This window comes from Cydia splendana, chromosome 8 (assembly GCF_910591565.1).
Source record: "Cydia splendana chromosome 8, ilCydSple1.2, whole genome shotgun sequence".
NCBI classification, from domain to species: domain Eukaryota; kingdom Metazoa; phylum Arthropoda; class Insecta; order Lepidoptera; family Tortricidae; genus Cydia; species Cydia splendana.
The window spans coordinates 21664365-21690897 of NC_085967.1; the positions used below are offsets into that span (position 1 = coordinate 21664365).

Below are 26533 nucleotides of genomic sequence, written 5' to 3' on the forward strand. Positions count from 1 at the left end.
GCAGTGTTAGTCCTGGTCACGTCTCATGAATCACCCTGTATACTAATAGTTATAGACGCGTCACCGAGCGAGGGGGGGTAAGAGGAATAATATTCATATAAAATTTATACACTCAATTTATCCGGTTTGCATGTTTAATGTCTTTCAGGAAGTGTTCCTGTGCCTATAACTCGACCATGAAAAAAAACAACGGGTTGCACTCCGGGAGTGCCGGCAGAAGTGAAAACTCAATGACATTGTAACAGTTTTTCGATCAGGTCACGTGTCCGTCTTACGAAGCGTCTTACATCTTACGTCAAAATATTAATAACAGCGCCATCTAGTGCAAAATGTCTGCAGCACTATATATAATTGAGGTTAACGCCATCTAGCGTTATTTCGTCGCATTACTTGAAACCCCTAAGCACATCACTGTTAGTACTCGAGTTATATTAGTACCAGTTAGAGGGAAACTCACTAGATGGCATTTAAATCAATAAAGAAAAACTCAATGACATTGTAACAGTTTTTCGATCAGGTCACGTGTCCGTCTTACGTCTTACGGTCACGTGACCTGTCGCGAGTTTAAAATTTTTTTCCGCACCACAAAAAGTGCACAGCGCCGCTAAAGAAGTTTTCACTTCAAAAATGCTCGGTCGGTGATAAAGACAAAACATGGCACTCTTTTCTATTTCCTCTTAAAGGAATCGCAATAAGGCTATCTTTCTCTATCAAAGCGTGTCAGGCCCTTGGCCTAGCACCAACCACCGGCCTACAATGACGCTTAAGTTACGTTTAAAAATAATTGAAGTGTGCAAAAGAGTGTGTGTATGAACATTTCATGAGTGCGAAAGAGGCAGCCTAAAAAATTAGGGAAAAACCGGCCAAGTGCGAGTCGGACTCGCGTTCCAAGGGTTCCGTACAGTACCCAATTTTTAACAATGTATTTTATATATGTGAAACGAGAGTGAATTGCCTTTAAACAACCCGTAGAGGTCGGATCAAAAACTAAGTAATTAGTCCGACTCACGCTTGACTGCATGTTTCTAATAGGTTTTCCTGTCATCTATAGGTAAAGAACTATTTTGTATATTATTTTCAAAATTTTAGACCTAGTAGTTTCGGAGATAAAGGGGGGGGGGGGGTGGTCATTTATTGGCTATTTTCTTAAATAACTTCTAAACTATTTATTTTAAAATTACAAAAAAATATAAATGAGATTTTCAAAATGAGCTCTTTCATTTGATATGTAACACGATATAGTTTAAAAAACTTATTTTTTAATTTTCTCATTTACCCCCCAAAAGTGGCCCCTATGTTTAAAATTCATTTGTTTACGTAAGATGTCCGTCTTTGGGTCACAAATTTACATAGGTATGTGCACCAAATTTCAACTGAATTGGTTCAGTACTTTTGGAGAAAATGGGATGTGACAGACGGACAGACAGACAGACGCACGAGTGATCCTATAAGGGTTCCGTTTTTTCCTTTTGAGGTACGGAACCCTAAAAACGAGACTTTTGAGTTTCAGTGGCCGCTTGAATGTACCAAAACTTAAGGTTAGCGAACTGGAAAATACGAAAATCTGTATTCATAAGAATTTCTGACATATCGTATCTAGACTTCACACTTGACGTATCTTAAAGGTCGAATCGAGCAGTTTGCCTATAACCAGGCGTGGCTCACTCCGCGATTTCGTCGCTTTGGTACAGGTAGCTAAAAGTACATCCGTTCCACACCAATTTTGGTGGCTAGCCATAAGCCGCGCGTGGCGCTGTCGCCACCTAGCGGCCATACCTGTCCTGATCGTAACAGACGCGTTTTGTTAGAGAGTGAGTATTCTGTGCTAACCAACGTCAAGTAATCTATAACTAATCGTAATCACTTACATTCCACTGAACTAGCCACAGATTGGTGGAGCCAATCCATTCCCAATTTACCAGCTCGACATATGTAGTGTATCATCATATGCTCCCTTAGAGGATATAACCAAACGGAGTAGCCATTACCAGGCGTTCCCCTCTGTCGAAAATAGGCGGCCAATGGTCATACACATTGTATGGACTGACGTTTATCTGACATGGCTATTTTTACGTTACGCATACATTTGACGTGCCCCTCCCCTGCAAAAATCGGCAGACTGTTTTGTACCAAAAATTACAGACAAGGCGTCTCCATTACGTTATATCCTCTAAGTATGCTCGCCCCCTCCCCGCGGTTGACTTTGACTAATGTCGCGGCTCACTTTCTAATGATGTTTTAGGTTATCTTTTTGGTTGTTTTTTTGACCTCTTGGCCCTTTTTTGCGTAAATTTATGATGCGCAATGTATATTTTTCTTATTAGTATCGAGTATATAATATACACATATATGTGTATATAACTTAAATTGTTTTAAGTTAATTAAACGTTTGTTTATGATAAATAATATTACTTATTGTTTAAAGCTAGACAAATATTCAATTCTACACTCTATCCCAATCTTAATAAAGTTTATTTTTTTATTAAACGTGTGTTTTGATACATGTTTTTATATCATTGATTTTCTTACTTATTGAATTTCCAAACAAAATGCGATGCTAAGCAAATTATGGAGATATGATTTTCAGCATAGAAAATTCCAATTTGCACTTAAAGTCAATTTCAAGAGTGAATTCTATTAAATCAGGGATGTCTTTTCAAAAGGGCTTATTTCTTTATGAAAACCATACAGAAATAAGCTTTTTAAAAAGACACTCCTCAAATTACCTCTCTATAGAAGTTCAAAACGGCAGATTTATTGCTAATGTGATTTTACTAGTAGAAAATTAATTTATCTTCCATCTCTTGATTTGATCATAATTCGTAATAGACTTATCGACTTACGTTTTCGGGATCTCGAAAACAATACAAACGGTAATCTTACAGGCCTATTCGGATTTCGAGATAATCACAAGATCTTGAGACGATTTAGAGATCAACTAGATCTACATTAGATATCGCCTAGATGTGACTTGGATATCTAAGTCATAACTTGTCGGAATCGTTCAAGAGGACCTCCAGAATCGCGGAAACGTCAAATTTGACATATCTATCTTACAAATATCTTTAAATTATCCGTATCGTAACTTGTTGAAGTCTAGTAGAAATCTAATTCATTTTCGAATCGAGCCGACAACAGTTCTTATCCCGGTCGATATAAGCGACTAGTGAAACTAACCGTGAATCGTTCAAAATTTTCATAATTCATAATTTTAAATTCGGCTGATAACAACTTTATTTTTTTTATTTTTGATGTAACACAAAATTTTCATTCAGTCTTCAGCAGGCGTAGTATGGATGGTTTTATCCACATGATAAAATAACTGTCACTTTTTAACACCGCTAGATAGAAAGTGACGGACACCGTTTTATCACGTTGTCACGTAGAAAAGAACGACCACCATATACGTACAGATGATGACTGAAAATATGTAACTATACCTTCATTTAATAGCTATTTAATCATAGATATAGAATAAAGAACTGGATAGACAATCAGCCGAAAACAATGGCCCCGAAAAAGTACCGCCCAAAAAACAAATCACCCGGTACTTTTTAGGGTTCCGTACCCAAAGGTTAAAAACGGGACCCTATTACTAAGACTCCACTGTCCGTCTGTCTGTCACCAGGCTGTATCTCATGATCCGTGATAGACAGTTGAAATTTTCACAGATGATGTATTTCTGTTGCCGCTATATCAACAAATAATAAAAAGTACGGAGCCCTCGGTGAGCGAGTCCGACTCGCACTTGTCCAGTTTTTTTCGTCGCACAAAGGTAAAGTTGTCAACATTTAATAAATATTATACATAAATATTAAATGTTTTTAATGCAAAAATTATATAGTTTCAAAATTTTCTCTCCTTACTACTAAAGTGTCGTTTAAAGCTTTAAAATGTGTTAAACTCAAACATTAATTTAACAAAGCCACAGGGGCACTTTTACACGCCTAGATGCATTTTACAGTAGGTAAAAATATTTATAAGCAATAATTTTTTTAATATACTTACATAAATGTTAATGTATATTTTAATAAAGCTTATCAAAATGTTAATTCAATTCAATTTATTTAATTCAGACATACATATCCATAAAATTGTTAGTAATTGCATATTTACTAGACTTATTAAACTATATACCGGGTGTGGCCTGTAACATGAGCAAAAAATTAAACTGTAGGCTGTACTCCTCATACTGACCAACATTTGTTCAGCGACTTTTAAAAATAACTTGGGGTTTGATTTTTAATACACTTTAAAATTTATTCTAAGACGCAATGTATTGCGAATTTTGTTATGTTTAAGGCATGACAAGCAACGTCAATCACAATGATATGGCGTGGCGATGACGTCCATTGAAAATAATATTTATTTTGTATGAAAAATAGGGGGTCTAAATACTTCATAATTTTTAAAAGTTGTTGAACAAAAGTGTCACCGTTAGAGGAGTACAATCTATGTTTTAATTATTTGCTCGTGTTACAGGCCACACCGTGTATAAACTATATAGTAACATTAACAACTTAAAAAATAAAATAAAATAAAATAATGTCACTCTTTCAGGTACAGTCGCCATCGCACTCGCCTTGACAATAGAGGCGTGTTCAGATATTTATGAGCGCCTTGGCCGCTCCGATATATCTGGTGGCGACTTTACAATGAAACAAATGAACAAAACGAATTATTCACAATAAATGGTAAATAAATTATACATACGCTTTGTAGCTCGGGGCTCTCGTTTGTCCACGAAACGAATATACACAAATATTAAATGCACGTGCACTGTCCGATCGAACAGATCTGCATAAAACATCGGTGAATATGCAAAACTGACAATTGCTCGACAGTTTTTAATGAACGTCCATTGAGGGCCCGATTCGGATTTTGAAATAGACATCTATTAGACATCTTTTAGACATCACCAAGATACGATAACGATATGTTTAAGATCTAACTTGTCAAATATGACATTTGCGCGATTCTGGAGATAGTAGAAGAGCCGGCCGCAAATTTTCTAACCGACTTCATACCACGATGAAATGCACAATGGTTTCCCATAAAAGTGATGCTAAGACCGAATTCGATAGTCTGCCACGGCGGAACTTGCCGAAAGTACGAAAAAGAAGGCCACTTCCGGTGCGAAAAAAGGGGGCTGATTTAACCCATCTGATACCGAAATAATAGTAATGGCAGCAGTTAGAAATTTACATGTAGACACAGAAAAGCGAAGTCTGCCAGTATTTTTTTTTGCCGGAAGTGCTTGGCAGACGCTCTTACCAGTACCCCTAATTTAACCCAGGCCTTGGCAGACTTGACTTGGCAGACTGGACTTGTCAAACAAGGTATCAGATGGGTAAGACCTAGCCTTGGCAGACTTATATATTCCTGAAATGCGGGTTCATACCTACTGACTGGAATTGGTTTCATGTAACTGATGTACATCTTGCTAACATAATCTCGTCTGCCAAGGTGTTTCGGCAGGAAAGGCCTTGGCAGACTAATATATTCCTGAAATGAGGGTTCATACCTACCGACTGGAATTGGTTTCATGGTGGTATCAGATGGGTTAGTATACGGTAACCGATGGTCATCTTGCTTATAATCTCGTCTGCCAAGGTGTTTCGGCAGGAAAAGCCTTGGCAGACTTATATATTCCTGAAATGGGGGTTCATACCTACCGACAGGAATTGGTTTCATGGTGGTATCAGATAGGTTGATGTAGGGTAACTGATGTACACCTTGCTAACATAATCTCGTCTGCCAAGGTGTTTCGGCAGGAAAAGCCCTGGCAGACTTATATATTCCTGAAATGAGGGTTCATACCTACCGACTGGAATTAGTTTCATCGCGGTATCAGATGGGTTAGTGTACGGTAACCGATGGTCATCTTGCTTATAATCTCGTCTGCCAAGGTGTTTCGGCAGGAAAAACCATGGCAGACTTATATATTCCTAAAATGGGGGTTCATACCTACCGACTGGAATTGGTTTCATGGTGGTATCAGATGGGTTAGTGTAGGGTAACCGATGGTTACCTTGCTCACATAATCTCGTCTGCCAAGGTGTTTCGGCAGGAAAAGCCTTGGCAGACTTAATTATTCATGACATGAGGGTTCATACCTACCGACTGGAATTGGTTTCATGGTGGTATCAGATGGGTTAAATTAGGGGTCCTGGTGGCCACCTTTGAGAGCGTCTGCCAAGCACTTCCGGCAAAAAAAATACTGGCAGACTTCGCTTTTCTGTGTCTACATGTAAATTTCTAACTGCTGCCATTACTATTATTTCGGTGTCAGATGGGTTAAATCAGCCCCCTTTTTTCGCACCGGAAGTGGCCTTCTTTTTCGTACTTTCGGCAAGTTCCGCCGTGGCAGACTATCGAATTCGGTCTTAGCATCACTTTTATGGGAAACCATTGTGCATTTCATCGTGGTATCAAGTCGGTTAGAAAATTTGCGGCCGGCTCTTCTACTAAGATACTCTTGAACGATTTCCTCAGGATATGACTTAGAGATCCAATTCACATCTAATAGATATCTTACGCTATCTAACGTAAAAGTGACATTGGTTGCCCGAATTGCGCTGCAAAGAGAACTAGTTAAAAAAAAGCCCTAATTTAGCGATATAATTTTGTATTTTTTATAAGTAATTTCATAGTAGATAACTGGCCACCTTACTATACTATGAATTCTATCTACCTATAAACGGAATTAATTTTAGTATAAGGTGGCTAGTTATTGAAGGGTGGCCAGTTATAAACACCTTTATATTTACTAAAATAAATGCTGTTTATAGGTGAATAGAATTTGTAGTATTTATTTAATTTGCAATTATTATAATTATGTACTTATAAATTCACATAGGTAGGGAACAGTGGCTCGGTAGAAAAAGGCCGGGTACAGTGGCTCACTCTACCTACTTTCAACACGGGACAGGCGATATTTGGGCGACTGAGCCACTGTTCCAGCTGAGCTACTGTTTCCGCCTTGGCCCTACTTATGTAAGTTGGGTGAAAATCCAATATCATGGTACCATCGAGCTGATCCGATGATAGACAAAGGTGTCCTTATGAAGTTTATTAATGAACTCTGTGATAAAACAACGCAACCGTTTTGAGCTTTGTTTAGTTATTACTGTTATGAAAGATAAGTACAGTCAGTTTCTAATTTATATAATTATGTTTCTACTTGATATAAAAACAAATGAAAATAATTTAATTAAGCAAGTATTTAAGTATAACGGGTTAGCACTGATTTTCGCGGATTAGCAAAGTAATATTTTGGTTTTAATTAATAATTTAATTTGTTCTAATACTTCTAAAAGTCTACAGTCAGCTATAAAAGCTTGTAGGTATTAAGAATAAAATCATTGGCAAAAACTTATTTGTTCTCTATTCACAGGATCCATGTACCTATGCCCTTCTTGGCTTTCTTCTTCCTTCGACTTTCCTTAAAACAGCGAAACATTAAAAATTAATGCTCGATGAAATGATTTTCTTTTGATTCCGTGAATCAATTATACATAATCTTTTAAGTGCTACCAAAAAAATGCTTCATCAAGCAACCTTTCACGAAATGAATAATTCAATATATTTATTTCTAAGGATTCTCAACAATAATATTCAATTATGGAGCTGTCACATTACGTTAGAGAACCTGGAAATCGTTATTTCAATTAAGTGTGCTCTCAAAAGACTTGATTTTCATGACCTTTTAGATTATTTATCATTAATAGAAGTTGGACTTTTTATCCATTAAAATAAATTGTGTCAAATGGAGAAGATGCGTCGTCAATTTCGTAAAGGATGAGGATTACATTCAATTTAATTGTCTACCCGGAACATTTTTTATTAACCTAATATCGGGTAGCTTAGTGTTGTTTACATATATCTCCGTTTACACTTTGCTGGGACCTCAGTAATCCGTGAGTTCCGTGACCACAGATGGCGCAACCCAATTGAAACCTCGGATTTAAAATAAAAATAATGAAATTATATTATTTTAATACAGGGTGAAATTTTAACTACAGATCATACTCTGAGTACTTGAGTAGTGACTTTATAGGTCATACGGAACAACTTTTATTATGGGACCAATGCCGAAATCGCGAAAAAAAAATTGGCTGTCCCATTGAAATCAGCAGCATCACATCAGCCGGAATGTATACCAGCCACATTTTTTATCGCGATTTCGGCTTTGGTCCCATAATAAAAGTTGTTCAGTATGACATATAAATTCACTACGTAGAGTAGGAACGGTGGTTAAAATTTCACCCTGTATACTTTGTAACTTCTATCTTATTTTATGTGTGGCAATAAATGGTTCTTATCTTATCTTATCTTAAAAGGCTACATCGATCCTGATTAATGCGGCGTCTAAAAGACCCACGTTACAATAAAATTACAAATATTTCCATTCATGTCTATTATGCAATTAGCAATACGCCATATTTATTACCTTTTACAAGAATTCACATTTCCATATCTATAACTCTATTTTCATAGAAATTTCAATACAAAACAAAAAATTTAATGCACCTAGACACGCCACGGGTCGTTACACTTTCATCTAACCTGTTGTTTATCCAGTATACTTTGAGCTTTATACTTTCGAGAACTCAACCACGGAACGTGCCACGGAAATTTGGTTTTCAAACACCCAACATAACTTGATCCTTGTCTTGTTTAAGATTGCGTTGTTGACGCGTTCATACCAACTGGGTACTAGTTAGATGTATTGCAAATAAAAGTTTTATTCGTTCTAGATACCCGTAAGTAATGTAAGTTTGTGAATCCGCTGGTAATAGGATGTTTTACGGAGATTGCTTGAGGTGAGGACATCGTAAAGTTTCTTTGGAAATCGTTTTGTTAAGTCGAATAGATTAATTAATGGTTGAAAGGTGTCTTAACTAGGTATAAAAAGTCGAACATTTTAATAGTTTAGGTGTTTTTACGTGACATTTAGCCAATATAGTAGTAGTAGTTACCGTTATGAAATTATTTTGTTTTATCAAGTCAATATAAATCCAAGCGGACCCCAGGCTCCCATGAACCGTGGCAAAATGCCGGTACAACGCGAGGAAGGTGATGATGATCAAGTCAATATAAATAAATATAGCTTTGGACGTGTCGTTAATAGGTACGTGGTAGGTGTGTTATTTTACCTTTCTAATGTTTACACAAATTTATGTTTTTGGGTTTAACTTAGTTTATTAGAGTTATAACGTTATCAACTTAAAGGTAAGTATAACATGATTGTTTTGTCATGACTCGTGTCGAAATGAACAATAATTAACTGATTAATCATGACATGAAAAACTAAAATAACTCTGTCAAGAAATAAAAGAAAACATATCAATTTATTTTACAGTACATATGGTCCTATTTTCCCGCAATAGTGCGTAAAATAGCACTTTTCGTGTGTATGTAATAGTTTAAATATATATGTATTGTAAAACGTTGTACGATACACGTGCGAATAGGTAATTCGCAGCTCGTGTCGATTTAAAACACTCCTTCGGTCGTGTTTTAATTTATCGCCACTCGTTTCGAATTTCCTCTTTTCCGCACTTGTATCGTAAATAACTATTTTGTAAATTTTACTCATATTCGTGCAAGCCTACTTAAATACATAGAAAACATCCATAACCCACACAAAAAATATCCTCAAATGACAAAACTTAACTTTAAATTAAAAAAGTATCTATCGCAATTATGTTTGAAGTTTCGGCCGTCAAAAGCGCTATAGCGTTAAAATGCTCCTGCATTTATTTAAGGGTGATAGGGCTCACTTCACAAAATCTCCCCCATCAAAGTTTCAAAACTTTTAAATCTAACTGCATTTTAACTGCCAATTTCCGTGGCGCACCACGGAAATGATTCACTTTGACAGTGAGTACACGGAACATACGCCCTTCTCTGTCAAGGGCTGTAATGTTATTTTAAAATCACGTTAGAGGCCCAATTTTGCCCAGACGGCAATTAACCAACTCGTTACAATTGTCTCCAGTTCCAATTTAATTACAGTTATGGAAAACTTTGGTGTGACAAGGGACTGTGTGACTGTGTTTCATTATGGAGATACAACCTTTGTGTTGCTAGAGGATCAAATGGTTCAAACTGAACCCCCGTCGCGGTGCTAATTATATTTTAAATGGCTGTTCACATCCCGCTTCTAGTACTTAATGAAAATTTCTTTCCAGTACAATAATAATAGAATGGAATCTTAATTTTAACCGATTTATCTTATTCTTCATTTTATCCGGAACTAATAATTTTCTCCAACTCGGAACTATTAAAAATTTAATATAAAAACTGCATTTTTCCTATAGCCCATCTTAATTGGCTTCGAGAAAAGATGGTACAGCTGCGCGTTTCCTTTTTACTCGACTTGGCAGGCGCACTCCCGTGCCCCCAGATGTGTTTACCCAGTTCAACGTACCGTGGCTAATATTAAAGAAAAAGGTCTCAATATGAAAGGAAAAGGCTAAGAATCAACATCTAAAAAGGGTTATTTACAAACTCTTCACACCCAATTACATGATGGTGTAAATAAGAAAACTGTACCAACCTTTTTTAAAAAAACGGGACCCTATCTAAGACTCCACTGTCCGTCTGTCTGTCTGTCACCAGGCTGTATCTCATGAATCGTGATAGATAGACAGGTGAAATTTTCACAGATGATGTATTTCTGTTGCCGCTATAACAACAAATACTGAAAACAGAATAAAATAAATATTAAAGTGGGGCTCACATACAACAAACGTGATTTTTTGACCGTATTTTGCGTAATTGCGCACTTGGCCGGTGTTGGCGACTGGCTGGCGCGCGACCTCCTTCGAACATACATTATTTGTAAAATTATATAACCTTTGATTTATTATTCGATATATGTCAGTCTGCCTGTCACTGTGATACTAACATCATCCTTGTGCTTTATTTATTAATTAAAATAATTGATTATACAGGGTGTCCCTAGCCATTGGACAAAGCCGAAATGTACATATGCATTAGGGTATTTAGAACCAGTATACAAAGTATCATAACAATCGGTGTAGCGGCTACGAAGAAATTAACAAACTACGATTTTTTACTTTGGGGCAACCTGTATGTGTTAGTACCTCCTGAGGTAATAAATAGTATGAAACCTTCTTCGACCGTTTTGATTATCTTTTATATTTATGACATTAATAAGATTCTGACTTTTGACAAATGTCATAATTGCTGCACTTTTTCAAATAAATTGTCAAAAGCACTGCCAATTATTAATACAGTATGATTCTTTTTGCTGTCGATTATTGGAAATAACTTTTGTTTGATAATTTATTATTGTATCTTTTGTTCTAATTAAAAAAAATTCCCGTTAGAGCATTTCTGAGAATTAACCCTACGTGGGATTTCAGGGTTTGTCCAATGGCTAAGGTCACCCTGTATATTAATCTACGTGTTTCCATCATCTCATAATACAGTCCACCCCATTAGCTATCAGCCGGTTTTTTTAACTATTTTGCGGTCTGGGAGTTGATTCTAATTGAAAAATTTGTTATGGTTTTGGATTGGTTTTGACACGACCGTGACGATCGTCTTGGTGATTAGCTCGCATCTCACGCACGACTTTCACTTCATTTCGCATGCACCAATCAGCACTAGCCATTGACTTATATTTATAAAGACAAGCCTTACGGTCACTAATAATGGTGCCAGTACAGCGGTGTCAAGCACAAGAATTCGAGTCAATGGTGCAGTCTAACGCCACAACGCGATTGGCTCGAATTCGTCAGTGACACCGCTAAACTAGCACCATTCTTAGTGCCCGTAAGGCCCGTCTTTATAAAATATAAGTCAATGGCATTAGCAATATTCAAAGTCGTATCAAAATAAGATCAGAACCGTAACATTTTTTTTAATTCTGAATCAGCCTCCTGGCCTAAGCTAACAAATGGTGCCGAAGTGTCTATTTACTGATACTGTCTCTTAAACACGATTAAGTGAGAAAGAGACGGGTATAATTATGTATTGTACTTGTATACGTATCATGACGCACTTTGGCTTTTGGTAAATAGAAAACATTTGCCATGCGTTTGAAGATAGAGTTCTTCTAAGAATTATATTTATTACTCTAAGAATGAGGCATATTATTAATTTAAAATTGATTTCTTTTCAATAATGTGTATCTTTACCGAATGTAATTCTTGTAAATAAATTTCACCATTATAATTATTCCTGTTTTATCAAAAACGAAGTCATATTAAAAATAATATATTAAAAAGAAAGTACGCTTCTTGATAAAGTACCTAATACTTTTCACCGTTACTTTCATACAGCAGTGAGTACATAAAATTACCAAAAAACGGCCTTAGTTTTAAGGAAGAATTACAATAAAACTCTCAACTTGAATCAAGTACAATATAGCCTTTTTGCTGGCACACTTAGATTTATTGTTTTTAACCTTTTTGTGTATGTTTATGTCATCATCATTCTCTTGCCCTTTTCCCATTCACTTGGGGTCGGCGCAGCATGTCTTTCTCTTCCACACCTCTCTGTCACCCGTCATCTCATCATTCACTTGCGTTCGTTTCATATCATATCTCACACAGTCCATCCACCTTTTCCTCGATTTTCCTTTCCTCGTACTTCCCTCCACATTCATTCGTAATACCTTTCTCGTCACATGACTTTCATCCTCCGCATCACATGCCCGTACCACGGTAGGTTATGTACGTTTGCAAATAAAATATCTTTCTTTCTTTCAAAAAAAAATTACCGAATTTCGCTGTAAAAAGGTCTCATTCTAATTTGAATCTTTGTTTTGACAAATCAAAATTGCATTATTCTAGGCAAGTTTTGACGTCTGGGCGGGTAGAGGAGCTTACACGTGTAACACATTATTTATCATTATACTTATTGTTACTTACCATGTCGATTTCGCTCATATCATAGAAATTAAATTCAAATTACATACTTGCAACCTTATTTCTACATGATTAAGGTTGAATTTAGAATCGAGGTTTTTAAACTTGCACCATTTTGTTGTTAAAATGTGTGTCAGGCATGTCGCGTCGCTGATAACCACTCTGATAACTACACAAAAAAACCGGTCAAGTGCGAGTCGGACTTGCGTCCCAAGGGTTCCGTACATTACCCGATTTTTAACAATGTATTTTTTTATGTGGAACTTGAATGAAATTTCTTTAAAAAGCCCGTAGGGGTCGGATCAAAAACTAAGTAATTAAGTCAGACTCACGCTTGACCTGCACATTTCTAATAGGTTTTCCTGTCATCTATGGATAAAGAACTGGTTTGTGTATTATAAAGGGGTAGGTGGGAAGGGGGGGAGTCGGACAGACAGACAGACGTCCGTTCCTTTGTTTCCTTTTGAGGTACGGAGCACTAAAAGAGAATGTAGATAATAATATGTGCTATTTAATTGGTTACATATTACGTGCAAAATATTTTTTGAATAAAAAGACACGTCTAGATCGCTTAGCATTAGAAAGCAGGTACCTATTCTTTCTAATGCAATAAAAAACTAGGTATATTAGGAGACAACGCGAAATAATTTACTTAATTAATTAATAGAGTCTCTAGATTTCTAATTAATTTTACAAATAAAAGTATAAACGAGTCTAAATAAATAATGTGACCTTTCCATTAACGAACTAATTATTTTCCTCTTAACTGTAAATTGAAAAACGCAATTATAATTTAGAACAAACAAATACAATCATTTATTTTAGGTGGTTTTCACGCATTTGTTTAGTTCAATTATTTTCGCAAAGTTTCGATTTACGATCAAAGTATTATTCATGTCTTTATCTTATTTTCATTATATGGGAATCAGATCAACATTTTAGTACCAAAGTTATAGATATAAAACTTAATTTGTTATGATCAGATGTTATTAGGTATTTTTGGAAGAGACAATTATTATTAGGTACCTATTTATGGTAGTTATTTTATTGATGATATGATAGTTATGTTATTTTATTCCTTTCACATTTTTTCAAAGGTTAGCGATCCGTTTTAGGGATAAGTTCGCCTTTGTGTTTATCATATTTTATATTTCTTTTGTTTATTTGTTTTGTTTTGTAGGTAGTCTGTTATGTAAATCCGTTTATGTTTTTGTTAATTTATTTCTACTTTTATAGCACTTTTCTTATGATTCAAAAATACGATTCTAACGAGGTTGTGTTTATCTCTAACAACCTGATTCAAATTTCAAGAGACGTCAAAAATTTGGGGTTACTTTGATATATTTAAAACGGCCATAGAATTACCATTATTCATTATTTATTGAAAATGTTCCTGTAACTAGTTAGATTACTATATATTCATATTCACCTACTGTAAAAAATCTCGCATAAATATATATTATGGCTTAAAAACTAGAATTTTAAAGTCGCCCCTGCATTTGAAAGTCACCCCGGTCAATGGTACTTAAAAGTTTTAGTAACTACACAACACAAAAATACTGATTTTCATAAATCTAAAAATCTTAATTGTAACAAAAATACGTTAAATTTTTCCCACTGTCTGTACATTTATAATAATTAAGATTACTAATGGAAGATAGTCCAAAAAGTTAGATAATTTAATTACATTGCATTGTAAATATATTTATTAGAATTATGATTTTGAAAAGTAGTTATTATACAAGTTAATTTGTTGCTATAATATAAAAAATACGTCTTATTAAAAACATAATATATTTAGTCCCAATAAATTGCAACACTTCTAAGATCTAACCTTTTTACTATAAACTAAAATTATTACGATACAGTGCGGGAATGCTGCCTGCGTGAAGAAATACACTTTTGACACTGACATATTCGATTCATGTCGTATCTTTAGCGAATTGTTCATGTATCTCAAAGTCCTAATCGGCTAGTAAGTCCCTATTTCCACTTATGACAAAAAGGGACGAAGCCATGTGACCGCTTCTCCAAACCAATTAATCCCCATTTTCCTCTCTGGATATTAACATTATAGAAAATATTTTTATTATTATAACCTAGTACCTCTATTTTCTATGTAGATAAGTTAAAATCCTGGCTCGTACCAATAAGTTTTTTGGAACTTACGTACGAAATATCATTTTAATATGTACTACTAGCTTTTCGGTGAAGGAAAACATCGTGAGGAAACCTGCATACATCTGCGAAGAAATTCAAAGGTGTATGTGAAGTCCCCAATCCGCAGTGGACTAGCGTGGGGAGTTGGGGACTAGTTGATCGCGCTGTCTTCTGAATCAACCTGTATATAGTGTATATAATATACCTATTACTAATACGCTTTAATATTAATATGTTAATATTTGTCCTGGGCGCATATTAGGCCGTCCAATATTGAGTTGAGCGAGTAAATTAACATATTGAAATTGTAATGTATGTACGTAGGATATTCTCATGGGAAATCTATACCTATCTAATAAGATAGGTACGGGAAAACTAGGGATAGTGGGATTATTTCACTAGCAATTCGGGAAATTTATCTCGGTGCGAAATAAGTTATCTTTGGGATAATTGGTAAATGACATGCGAAGATGTCTATAATTATAGGTAGGTATTTCAAATAAACATAAAATGACACTAAAGTACATTAAATAATTATAAAATAAAATTAATATAAACCTAACTGAAAAAAATGACTAAAAACACTACCCTCAAACCCTTGGCCTCTCGGCAAGGTGCCCATCACGCAGGCAGCATTCCCGCGCTGTGTCGTGATATTTTTAGTTTATAGTAAAAAGGTTAGATCTTAGAAGTGTTGCAATTTATTGGGACTAAATAAATAAAAAATAAATGTTTTTAATAATACGTATTTTTTATATTTAAATCATAATTCTAATAAATATATTTTGCAATGCAATGTAATTAAATTATCTAACTTTTTGGACTATCTTCCACTAGTAATCTTAATTATTATAAATGTACAGACAGTGGGAAAAATTTAACGTATTTTTGTTACAATTAAGATTTTTAGATTTATGAATATCAGTATTTTAGTGTTGTGTAGTTACTAAAACTTTTAAGTACCATTGACCGGGGTGACTTTCAAATGCAGGGGCGACTTTAAAATTCTAGTTTTTAAGCCATAATATATATTTATGCGAGATTTTTTACAGTAGGTGAATATGAATATATAGTAATCTAACTAGTTACAGGAACATTTTCAATAAATAATGAATAATGGTAATTCTATGGCCGTTTTAAATATATCAAAGTAACCCCAAATTTTCCAAAGTCACCCCGGTCTACGGTACTATTATAAGTCTTATCGATATGGTACCTTTAAAACACAAAAAGCCGTCTCATTTTCCGGGAAACTTGGTACAATTTTTTTTCAGTGTCTTATATTTAGTTCCCAAAAAATGTGACGGAGGCGAGCTTTTTGTATGAGGTGAAAAGTTTTAAATTTTTCCCGTGTAAAATATAAACTACAGCTAAAAAGACATGCAATGAGCACTCGACTTTTTTATTTAGTTGATAGAAAACACACATACAAGCGTGACAGAGTGGTCAAAAACAAGACAACGAAAAGAATTTTGACCCACTTACATTCCTCCCTTTCCTTAAACCTACATTCCTTATCACCTAAACGATCAAGTATTTTCCAATAAACCTCGCGCATAAAATCTCCAACCTGTATAAAACGCTAAAACTAATTGCACTTACTTGATTCCTTTTCGTATTTTACTACCTTCACCAAAACAATATCAATCCAAGAGTCAAACTAACCACAAATATTCACGACTCACTGACTCGACTTAAGTTTAAAGGGGTGAGAAACGCGTGCTCTCGCTGCGAGCGCGGCGCGCGAACTGACGTGACGTTACGAAGTGAATGAATGAAGAAATGATTCGCGAATGGTCTCGTCGCGCGTAGCGGACGATTCGTAGCACGCCTACGGACTTCTTGCCATAATTCATAGCAAATATTATACACCGTGTTTTTTAATTTCCGTTCAATTCAAGGGTGCATTCCTGAGCGTATTCACGTAACTTTCTCAAAGACACCGGTATTCTAATTAACTCCATTTCGGAGATAATAATTTTTTTTTTCTAATAAGGCCCCTGTATAAGTGTACAAGCAAGTGCCTTAGGGGCTGTTTTTTTTAACTATGCCATTTAGTTTTCTTACTCGTATATAACCATACCCCGAAGTTAACGGAATTCAATAAAAACACGGTGTATAGCATTATAATTATTAAATTGTTTTGAAGCTATTATATTAAATTTGTATATTAGTTACCTAATTGAGGAATGCAATCTATAAGATCAGACGTTTAATATTTTGATTAAATCAATAATTAAAGTATTTATATCGTTCTGATTATAATGCAAAATTGTAACGTGATAGTCATCAATCATTGCTAACCCGTTATACGCAAGTAATTAGGTAATACTGATGGTCCTACAAGGGCGTTTTCTAAAATAAATATTGAAAACCTGATTCTTTCAAATCAGGACATTCTTGGGCTCGTTCTACACAGTATAGACAGCATTCTCCATCCTACCATTAAAAAAATATGACCCAAAATGTCCATTCCATTACGTCACATTTTAGTGTGAAAAATTTTTTCACATGTGCGTGACGTAGTGGAAGGTACAATTTTCATAAAAATTATTGGGACATTTTTTATCATCAGGATTGAATACGCTAGTGATTCTAAGTTGAAAGAATCCAAAAACTCCAGAATCTGTGGAATCGGGTTTCCAATATTTATTTTAGGAAACGAGTACCCTGAGGATGCCAGCTAGTGGCTATTTTGGCTCACATGTCACGATGTCTGTGATGATGTGTGAGGCAGAGGCAGACCGAGAAAGAGATGGCGGGACGACTTGGATGCATTCCAGAGGGATTGGCGGGGCTAAGCAAAGGGAGGATTGGAAAGGGAGAGGGGGGGCCTTTGCTCAGCAGTGAGACACACACATATAGGCTAATAAAAAAAATAGAAAACGCCCATAATCTCAAAAACTCTCGAGCTCTCTAGCAATGTACAAGTTTTTTTTAAGATAGGATCAACTTGAAAATTTTACGGTCCATTTTTTCTCAAGCACTTTTTGCAATTACCTTGGTGATGAAATAAAAATAGGGACCAAGCTGCTTGCCAAGATGCCAAGCGCTTGCGCTACGACAACGAAAAGCTCTCTATCACACTAATATTTAATAGTGATAGAGACAAAGCGTTTCGTTGTCGTGGCGCAAACGATTGGCATCTTGGCTAGGCTTGTGGTGCATTTAAACAACTGAACCAAGTGATAGATGCTCCCTTCTAATAAACTTGAATTCGTATACCTCTGTCAAGTTTAGTAATAAAACGGTTTGAACACAGTAACTAAAACATGTCAATCACTCAATCAAAATTAACATAGGCTATCACAAAATTAGCGGCCCGATTCGAACTTTAAGATACGTCAGTTAATAGATCTAGAAACGATATGGAGTAGATATGTCAGTGCCAAATGTGACGTTTCTTCAAACAAAAACGTCACTTTTGACACTGACACATCTAATCCATATCTTTTCTAGATCTATTAACTGACGTATCTTAAAGTTCGAATCGGGCAGTAATTCTCACCAAATTGCGTTAGACGACGAGTCCTCATTACAAAATTCAAAGTACCTAACGGCTCGATTCGGAAAATGAATTAGGTTTCTACTAGACTTCAACAAGTTACGATACGGATAATTTAAAGATATTTGTAAAATAGATATGTCAAATTTGACGTTTCCGCGATTCTGGAGGTCCTCTTGAACGATTTCGACAAGTTATGACTTAGATATCCAAGTCAAATCTAGTCGATATCTAATGTACATAGATCTAGTTGATCTCTAAATCGTCTCAAGATCTTGTGATTATCTCGAAATCCAAATAGGCCTCTAAGGTTATGACAAACATTAATCAACATCGCTACGAAGTTAGTAAATATATCTAGAGAGGGATCACATTGCTTTGATTAATGTTCTACGTCTCATAAAGTGAGGACGCGAAGCACGAATAATATAGTACATTGACCCACCCGTTGTCTATCTCTATCGCATGCGTGTAATTATATTGCTGTCCCGCCCATGTGCCTTCAGACAATGCCTTTTTAGAAATTTCAATACATGGAAACTTTCCATCGATTTTATTTCAGAAATTCTGCGTTGAGCTAAAAGCCTGGATATTGAATAAACCGCGAACTCCATTACAGCCTGTGAAAAAGCCTGAAAAAACCGGGCAAGTGCGAGTCGGACTCGCGCACGAAGGGTTCCGTACCATAACGCAAAAAGAAAAAAAAACAAAAAAAAGCAAAAAAAATTCGGTCACCCATCCAAATACTGACCACTCCCGACGTTGCTTAACTTTGGTCATAAATCACGTTTGTTGTATGGGAGCCCCATTTAAATCTTTATTTTATTCTGTTTTTAGTATTTGTTGTTATAGCGGCAACAGAAATACATCATCTGTGAAAATTTCAACTGTCTAGCTATCACGGTTCGTGAGATACAGCCTGGTGACAGACGGACGGACGGACGGACGGACGGACGGACGGACGGACGGACGGACGGACGGACGGACGGACGGACGGACGGACGGACGGACGGACGGACGGACGGACGGACGGACGGACGGACGGACGAAGTCTTAGTAATAGGGTCCCGTTTTACCCTTTGGGTACGGAACCCTAAAAAGGTGTGCTGAATAAGTGTTTTAAAATGGAAAAATAAATTCCAAATGGCCAGCAGACTCGGCCTTCGCCTTGGCAATCGTCGGATAATGATGGTGATGATACCTAGTATAGTGATAGACCTACAATATATTATACCCAGTAGTAGTAGACTCTCTCACTCACACTCCTAATCTATCAGCTGATTACTTGACTTGCAAATGGCCGACACTAGCAATGTGCAAGTTCCAGAACATTCTCACCAAAATTTCATGAGAAAATTCTCATACAAGTTTCCACTTAGAAAGTTTACGTTCAGATTACGGTTTATTACTGAATGTTTTTAAGTATTGACGACTGTTTAACATTGAGGTATTACGTCACTTAGTGGAGACTGTTTCATATTATGTCATAGAAATCGAAATTAATAGTAAGAGGGTTTGGCAATAAACTATGTTTACTTCAAAAAAGCTTAGGCGTCCGCCACTGCGGGACTTCCCCCTACACAAAAAAATACCGAGAACATTTAATGAACAATGCAATTTTTTAATATTTTCTTTGGCACATTGTTAGCCAGAGCTTTGCTATACATAATTATTGTTTACATTTTTCAGAATCTTATAAACGCGGGCGCTATTAGTAATATCAATATATTTCTGAGGTGTTTGTGTAAAGTTTTGTTTTCTATATATCATCTTGCCCTATATTTCTCCAGCTGACCAAAGGACTCGCCCTCGCCTCGGCCATCTATCAGGCCCCTACTTGACTTGCAAATGGCCAGCGCTGACATATACATTGTTTACACACCCGTGTGATGGATTGAAGAAAGCGGTCAAATGGAATTGTAAATAACTTAATTAACTTAATGTGTGAGGATTGTTTTCAATACCTGCTGTCAACTGTTCAATATTCATAGTAGACATATTTGTATGTAAATACGTACTTTCCTTGATTGTTTGGTTCTTGCTTAATTAATTTAAACCTTAATTAATAGAGAGATTATTCCTGTATCATGTTTCCGATTAGTGTGAGCTTGTATTCTACTGTGACTACATGACTTTACATTATGTCACCATTAAACATAATCAATATCGTTATCATTATTGAAAATGTTATGGGCATTTTTAGAAATTATTTATTTTTCAAACCGAAATTTAAAAACCTCACCAATTTTTATATTGTTCTAATTATATGTGTGATTATTTACGGTTGCACATTATTTTATCAGACAGCCTTATTAGTAATGACATTTAAAACTAACGACAGTAATATGAATATTTATTCCCTTATTTATTACAACTTTGCTTCAGTTACAATCAGCTTCGCTGCAATAATTTTAGCCTTATATAATAAACAATCTTTCAGAACATACGTCAAAAGTGTATTCGCTATCCACAAGTTGTGCAAAAGTGATGTTATATATCAAAACTCAATGAAGAAACTTAACAAACGTGTTCTTATAGTATCATGCTTATGTGTGGCTATGTTAATTATTCAGAGTGTATGTTATTTCCTAACGTATTTGAAGTGCAAGGGTTTCTTTGACAACGTTTCATACTCTGCAACTGTGCTCATTGACCTGACCTTACAGTATCGCTATATTGTAGAAGGTTTTACTTTCCATGTTTTATGTGAAATTGTAGTGTTTTGCTTGCAATATCTTAGTAGTTCCGTGCTTATGTCTATATTAAATTTAAAGCATGAAAATCTCGGTAATGGATATTTTTTGGAACTCGAACATAATATGAAGAAGTGGGGTGTGGTCAGCCGACATTTAATGATTTGTGTCGAGCAACTTTCGTCTAGTTTTGGATTATTGGTAATTTTCTTTAGCAACCAATCCACAATTTGTTTAATTACTTACATAACCTGAAGCCCTAGTGTAAATTTCATTCGACACATCACGCTATCGAATAAAATTTACACTAGGGTTTCAGGCAATAAATGTGCTTGTTTCTTCTTCTTCCTCGTTCCCTCAGTGCTGAGGATCGCGACCACATGCAACAAGTCTCCATTGATTGCGGTCATAAGCCAAGTGGACTGCACGGTGCAGGCTGCCGCCACTCGTCTTCTTCATGGCGTCAGACCATCTCTTACGAGCCCCACCTTGAGCGCGTTTGCCATTCATTCGCCCCAAGATGATACACTTCTCCATATCATGCATTGGTGATCTCATAATGTGTCCGAAAAATCTAAGGGTTCGTTCATGGCATGCTTTGGAGAGCCGTGTGGTAATACTGAGTTCTTCCAAAATAGAGATGTTAGTTCTTCTAGCTGTCCAAGGTATACGCAGCAGTCTTCGCCAACACCACATTTCAAAAGCGTCAATCTTAGCAACATCACAGCTTTTCAGGCTTATTTACACCCATGTCAATATTCATAAAGTTAAATATTCCTTTTCATGATATTTTTATTTTATTTTCGCAGATGGGTTTAATTTTATCTGCATCTACAATTCAGCACATAATGCTTATATATAAAGCTGTATGCGTTGTTATGATTCCGGTAAGTAACGATGTCATTAATCGCCTTTTTAAGAGTCACACGAACTCACCGCCAAAAACCCGCTCCCATACAATCAAGTTTACGTTCTCATTTTAAAACGACATGCTTAAATCACACATGCACATATCTTTTACAATAAAGGAATATAACTTTTGCAATGTTTTATGTGCTTATAAAAACTTCGAATACATTTTTCTCCTGTTAGTGTTTGATCCTTTCGCATTTTCTCAAAGGTTAGCTGGAAGAGATCCCTTTTAGGGACAAGTTCGCCTTTGTACATAACATTTTTATTTTTGTTTTGTTTTTGTCTGTTTTATGTCTGTTTATGTGCAATAAAGTGACATACATACATACATACATACATACATACTTACATACATTTTTCTAGAACATCATATACGGCGCGATTCGGGAAATGAATTAGTGATTCACTAGATATGAAATACCAGGACTCCATTGTAACGCTTGGTGGTGCAAGGGAGAGTCGAGGGCAAAAGATCTCATGACTAGTGATGTGCCGTTCCCGGGAAAATTCCCTTGGTGGGAAATTTCCCGGAAACGTTCCCGGGAAATTTCCCATATGAAGGGAAAGTATGGGACTTTTGAACTGGCGCATAGATATACTATTTTATTATCAGAAATTCAGTCAACACTTAGCATCTTAAACTTTTTTAAAAAACATTATTAACTGTATCTCATCTGCCTACTTAAATTCCCTATACTCCCGGGAAATTTCCCATTCTTCCCGGGAAATTTCCCATTCTTCCCGGGAAATTTCCCATTCTTCCTGGGAATTTTCCCATAGTTGCTGGGAATGATTTCTCGGCCAAAATATTTTTTTTTTACAATAATACGCCATTATTCAACAAAATCGATACAAATCATGACAGTTTAATCAGGATCAAAATAAGTTAAGTACTAATAAGTATAATGGAGTTCCGTAAGCTTTTTACCAAGAAACTCTTCTACGTACGAGTGTTAAGGACGGGTTCTTGTGAATGTTTTTGCATTACATTATCAAAATATCCAATAAAAAAAAATCTGTAGCCATAATTTTTTGGAGATTTAAAATAAATAAATGTATAAGTATCTATTTGTATCTTAGAGGATATAACCAAACGGAGTAGCCATTAACGGACGTTCCCCTCTGTCGAAAATAGGCGGCCAATGGTCAAGCACATTGTATGGACTAACGTTTATCTGACATGGCTAGTTTGACGTTACGCATACATTTGACGTGCCCCTCCCCCGCTAAAATCGGCAGACTGTTTTGTACCTTAAATCACAGACATGGCGTCTCCGTTTGGTTATATCCTCTAAGATTTGTATGGAGAAATTTTCGATATGATCTGACTTCGCATTCAGGTACATCGGGGGCTTAAAGTGATGCCATATATTTTTTTTAAACGTCCAAAATGTCAAATGTTGTAAGCAAATCCACTTTCCAAGTTTTTTTTGGGAAGCCACTTTGCACTTTACGGTTTTTGGCTACTTTATTTTACTAAACGATTGCTCCCACTCCACCAAAAACAGAGCCATGGTGACGGATCGCAAGAGCTGCGGTGGCGCAGAAATCGACCGTGACATGACCACGACCACTCTGTCAAGAGTGCATGACTAAGAAGAGAGATATGAAATAGTAAAGATATGTGACGTTCCACGGCAAAAGGTACCTTTGGAGGCCGCAATAATATTGAAGCGGCGTTAATAATAGCGTAAGCGCCAACCGCCATAAGGTACCTTTTTCCGTGGAACGTCACATATATTTTCTATTTCATATCTAGTGAATCTCTAATTCATTTCCCGAATCGCGCCGTTATTTATTTTAAACTTTATTGCACAAGTTCGCACCGATCGCGTTAAAAATGCAATACTACGTTCCAAACCTGGAAATACCTAACTGATGTAGCTGAAACTGCCGCCAAGCTCAAATGGGATTGGGCAGGACACGTCAGCCGTATGCCGGATGACCTGTGGGCCAAAACAGCCACCCGTTGGGTCACACAAAGTGTTAGGCGTCATGGTAGACCTCGTCGGAGATGGCGGGACGAGCTTGACGCTTTTGACAGAGACTTCTGAGGATAGGGATACGTGGAAGAATAGGAGAGAGGCCTTTGCCCAACAGTGGAACAATGTGGGCTCATAATAAATAATAAAATAAATTATTGCACAAATAGCGTACCTAATGCCTTAAGGCATCCAGTCATCCCAAATCCAATGAGGTAGCACACGTATTTTAGGAGCAGTATCTATATTATTCACAATTTTGAACTTGTTGACTAGATTAATATCAGTTTTTTTTATATGCAGGAATTGCGGGCTTACACACTAACCATCACTATAATCTCTGCTACCTCTAACTACATAATGGTTATGTTGCTTATCATAACGAGCGGTCACCGAGTTCGATTGTGTGCGGAGAAACTGGATAAAAATTTCGCGTCGATATGCAATCTTTTGGAATCCTGTAAGTTTCAACAATTTTAGTTACTTATAGTAAAACCATAACATTTATTCTAAAAAAAAATTAAAATTTCTGGACACTTTCATAACAAAATTCTTCATGTTTCCATAAAGTCGGCGGCAACGTAATGGTTGCCGCCGCCGCCGATCGCGTAATGTTGTAGCTCGGCCGTAAAGTTACTTATATTATATATCCAGGGCGCGAAGCGGAAGGTTGCGCTCGGTTGGCGCGCGCGCTGTGCCAGCGGCTGAGCGCGGCGCCGCTGCGCGTGCGGCTGCTGGCGTGGCCGGTGCAGATGTCGCTGCTCACCACGGTGCTGGCCATCACGGCCGACTACACCATCATACTGCTGCAGTTCAACCATGTTGTTTAATTTAGTAGTGTGGTTTTTATGTCATTTATGTTCAAGATTTAGAAACCTTTACGCTGCCGATGCGCTTTTTACTCTGAGAAATGTCAGAGTGAGGTAGCAAGCATTAAACAAAAAAGTATAACCGAATTTATGTCAGAACCCCGTAGTGTAAATTTCATTCGATAGCGTGACGTTTGCGTCATGTCTATTTTTGTATGGGATTTTTAACAGCGCGCCAATCGGGACGTTTTGGAAACTCAAAACCCTATACAAAATGACACTTAACGCAAACGCGTACGTCACGTCATTCTATCAAATGTTACATGCACTTATTAGGGGTATAGTACCTAACGCTTTAGTTACATGTTTACTCGTACAATAGAGTTCAATGGACATTATGTCCTTTTTTCAGTCGCAAATAGCAAATGTATTAATATTTCAGATATTATACATGTACCGGCAAAGTAAAAAGGCTATCAAATTAATTTGATTGCTTTTTTACGCCTTTGCATGCAACTGTAATATCTTAACAAGTGTTTATCAATCATTTATTTATACAAATGTATTTAATTAATGGGATTGAAAACGTTGGAATTAGAGGCCACTCTGTAGAAAACCTTACACCTTGAAACACGTTTTAATAATGTCCTTATTAAATACTTTGAAAATGCTAAATTTCATTGAAAATTTACAGTGTGTTTATCGTAACTACTCATCATTCAGTACCAGTGTGAAATACTTGATAAAACTTCGAATTATTGTTGAATTCGTCACCACTTTGGTTGCCTCTGTGTTTATTGTACATGGTGTAGTGATTACTTTCACAAAAAACAGTAGTACAACGGCATTTATATTTAATTTAAGCTATATATTATTTGTAGTTCTCAATTCTTTCATAATCACAATTTTAGGCTATCATTGTTCAAATAATTATAAAGATTTTTTATTTGCTTTAGATGCAATAGAGAAATTATGTATTCATGATCCAAAATATAAACAGATAATTAAAAAACAAAATAAAATGTCTTATATTGAAGTCGCCTTGTTTTGTATATTCTTAAATACCCTTACAATGTGGGTTATGAGTGATTCTTTGCATTATTTTAATGAAATACCATTAATGTTAACTACTTGTTACTTAGAATATCGATTCTATTATCAAAGTGTTGTGTACTACGAATTGATTTGTGTTGTCGTAGCGTTGTTAAAATATTTGAACCAGTCTGTTTCGGCGACATTAAGCGGCTTGGGTACGAAATACGAAAGCATTGAGAGCGGTGGCATCGTGGGGCGAATCAGCAACGAACTGGAGAGATGGAGTGAGATTAGTTATCTGCTGTCAAGGGTCTGTGATCGTCTGCAAGATTGCTTTGGAGCACAGGTAAAAATCACGCCCTTAGGGCCACCCCACACCACGTTTTTTGAGCGTCGTTTAGTCAGCGCTATGGAAAATAGCATCGCCCCGCTGTTGCGAGAGTTGACTAGAAGCCGACGCTCGGGGGACGCTACTGTGGGGTGGCTCTAAATTCTCGTACTGGGGATCCGAATCCTATTGTCTGTACATTAT

General features: G+C 36.3%; 1 protein-coding gene and 1 long non-coding RNA gene across 2 annotated transcripts in view; both read right to left on the reverse strand.

The window, feature by feature from the left end:
- The window catches only part of LOC134793021 (somatostatin receptor type 2-like), a 183372-nt gene extending 166572 nt beyond the window's left edge, over positions 1-16800 (reverse strand). Inside the window, exon 1 of the mRNA XM_063764546.1 lies at positions 16668-16800. The gene's annotated coding sequence lies outside the window, so the exon portion shown is untranslated. The remainder of the gene's footprint in view (positions 1-16667) is intronic.
- The window catches only part of LOC134793036 (uncharacterized), an 814647-nt gene that overhangs the window by 297283 nt on the left and 490831 nt on the right, over positions 1-26533 (reverse strand). The gene's annotated exons all lie outside the window — the stretch shown is intronic.